Genomic DNA, 3,515 nt, shown 5'->3' with positions numbered 1-3,515 from the left:
TGCTACCTTGATGGAAAAGGACAGGAGAAGATTTAAATTTCTTTAAGTAATTTAAATAACAGCAGCAATATTTCATCTTTCTCAGCTGCCTTGGCCAAGGCTCATTCTAATGCTCTTCCAAATACTTTTATTCTCTCCTGCATATTTAGCTGAAGCTAGCAGATGCTTAGCCTGCGTGTCAGCCCTCCAGGGATGGAGCCATAAATGTCTTCCTCAAAACTGCATTGAGTACCATTCCCCTTGTAGCAAAACTTAATGACTTCACATAAGAATCAAAAACAAATGAGGCCCCTTACTAAGAACTCAAGTTATAGTTTACTTTCTTATCCTTGCTTGAACTCAGTCTTCTGCAACCCTTAAAAGGCTTTCTCTCTTTAAAATTCATGTATTCTGTGGATGGTGCTTCTAGCATCTTCCTGACAAGGATGAAAGGCAACAGGGCAAAAACAAGCCCTTAACAACCATTTGATTTGATCACCTTACACAGAGTAGATTTGTGACCAAAAAAGGTCCCTTATTTCTTTTTTCCAACTAAAGTGAAGGCAAACAAAATAAGTTGATTGGATGGAATAAGTCTAATCTTTCTAAAATGAATTGCCTAAATATCAGTATATTAAATTGCTGAAACTAGCGAGTTAAGTTCGTAACAGTTGACATATGATTGTGTAAGAATGGTGATTTTAAGAATTTTATCACTGTTTCTGAGTTGGGGTAGAGTTTAAAATGTACTAAAAAGCAGAGGGTACATGATTTATTTATTTATATTTTGTCCTGAAAACACAGTTTGAGCTAATCATACGCTTAGTGAGAACCATACATGATTTCTGCATGGCTGGGCTTAGCAGCACTCAATGTCTGTTACCAGCTCAGCATTGTGGTGGATGCTGTGAATAGCAACCCAAGTGGAAAACAAACAAACATGAATGATATGTCGAAGTCTGAAAATTTACTAAGGAAAACTAACCTGATGAAAACATAAGAACATTTTCCACTCATCTTTCTAACACAGATAAATAGGGAACATGGGAAAGAAAGCTTGTTTGGTGTGACTGGATATACTGCTAATAAAGAGGAAAAAAAGATTAATATTATATTATAAATACCGAATACCAGTTCATAATGGAATATAATTCACTTTCCTTCCATTGATTAAAAAAAAGGTATAAAATGAACTTTAAGGCAACTATGTCAACTTCTATCACCAACAGCTTGAGTATCAAAAATGTAAGAGCTTTATTTCTAAATTCTTTGATACTTAGGAGTTCCTCTGCTGTGCAGAGAGGCCCATCATGCTGCACATCTGCCAGTCAAATTTACAAGACCCAGATTCCTTACCAAATGATTTTGATGTTTGGATCATTCTGAAAGGGCAGACAATATTTATACCAAAGCACATATAGGGATTGTGCACATAAACTAACAAAACTATGTTTGTATATACACATATATATTAAAAGTACATTCACATGAAAATTATAGTCAGGATGATGAGCTGAGCACATGCTCATTTCATTCATTCATTTTTCATGCAAGCTTGTCTCTGAAATAAGAAGGCCTGAAACGAGAAAGAGAGTAACTTCTCTAAATCTCAAAGTACTATAATTCCGGATTTGAAAAGTAAAGTGGTCCATTACAGCAGATAATTGTAATGCTGGAGAAATAGGTCAGAGCTACAGTTCATCTCAGCACTGCTACCAACAAATGAGGTCAGGTTTTGCTGTCTTTTATTGTGCTGTGTTGCTTTGAAAGAAAAGACCTTTTCTCTGTATTGATAAGAGTTCCACGTTTCCAAGCAACAACACTAATAAAGATAAGAAGGGAAACTAAATGCCTGGTCTGTCTGTTCTTAGATGTCTAGTCTCTCCTCAAAGGCTGAGCTTGTGCTTGCACTCAAGGATGCTAGTGTTTCCCTTTGTACATTCTACCATACACATGCACAAATTAAATCTATCTCACAATGTCCTTGCTAGCAGTTCTCAAAAGTGCATACATTCTCACCATTAATTAGCATATGGCACACATTCACAGTGTGAAGAGGGATAAATATGCAGATTCATCCATATTATTTTCTATCATTGCTCATACAATCACTGGTTCCTTATTAACGAAAAGTTGCCTTCATGGAACCACTAAAGGAAATGAAAATAAGAACACAAGAATTTTCCGTAATCACGTTTATGGAATGTAGACAAGAAGGAATTTTGTGCAGCTGATATATGCAGTGTAGCTACAAAAAATACAGCTTTTCTATAAACTATCTACAATCCCCAAGGAGACCTCAGGAAACAAGCTATTGCAGAGCAGATTTACATGGTTCCCTGAAGAGTATTCCACTTTCACAAATCCTTCCCTAAAGAGATTTAGCTTTTCAACAGTTTACACTCAAGTACGGTTAATTTTGATGGCCCCTGCATACTTCCCTTATGCTTACAAGTCTAGTGTTTAGATTTGGTATCGATTAGCAAGTAAGGCTCTATTCTGGCTCCATACTTGGTGAACTACACTTACTCTGGAGCTGTTTTTATCCTCTGTGCAAATGGCATGCTTGAAGCACGCTGGTCTTTCTGAACAAGCTAAAATGAGAAGACACAGCCATCAAACAGACAGTTAAGGCTTTTGCTATCAAGTGTTTGAAGTAATACACAAACAGTTCTTCTGCACTATAAAAATGTAATACAAGTTCTGATTCAAATAACAGAATACAATTCTGCTCACACTGTAAGTGAAGACTGGATTTATGACCACTTGTGTAACCTGAACATTGACAAGTCTATGGGTCCTGATGAGATGCACCTGAGAGTCCTGGGGGGAATTAGCTGAACTAGTCACCAAGTCACTCTCAATTGTATTTGAAAAGTCATGGCAATCAGGTAAAGTCCTCAGTGGCTGGAAGAAAGACAACACCACACCCATTTTCAAGAAGGGTAAAAAAAAAAAAAAGATGGCCCTGGAACTACTGACCTGTCAGTCTCACCTCTGTGCTGAGGAAGATCATGGAGCAGATCTTCCTGGAAGCTATGCTAAGGCACATAGAAGACAGGGAGGTAATACAGGAAAACCAGCATAGCATCACCAAGGACAAATTTTGCTTGACCAGCCTGGTAGCCTTTTATGATGGTGTCACTGCATCAATTTACAAGGGAAGAACCACTAATGTCATCTATATCTGGACTTCAGTAAGGCCTTCAACACAGTATCCCACAACACCCTTCTGTCCAAAAACAAAAGATATGGATCTGATAAGTGTACTGTTCAATGGACAAAGAACCAGCTGCAGGACTGAGTCCACAGAGCAGTGGTCACTGGCTCAGTGTTTGGATGCAGATTGGTGAGGAGTGGTATCCCACAGGGGTCAGTGCTGGGACCTGAAAGGTAGAATGATACGAAGATGGTAACAGATATTCAAAAGATAATTTATAGGGGGAAAAACTCACCAATATGGATGCCTTCACTGGGAAATGCTGAGGCAATCTCCACTGGGGAGCTGTCTCCAAGAGATGCTACCTCAGTGGTGG

The sequence above is a fragment of the Coturnix japonica genome, chromosome 4 (genome assembly GCF_001577835.2).
Source record: "Coturnix japonica isolate 7356 chromosome 4, Coturnix japonica 2.1, whole genome shotgun sequence".
Classification (NCBI taxonomy): Eukaryota; Metazoa; Chordata; class Aves; order Galliformes; family Phasianidae; genus Coturnix; species Coturnix japonica.
This window is presented reverse-complemented; position numbering follows the sequence as displayed.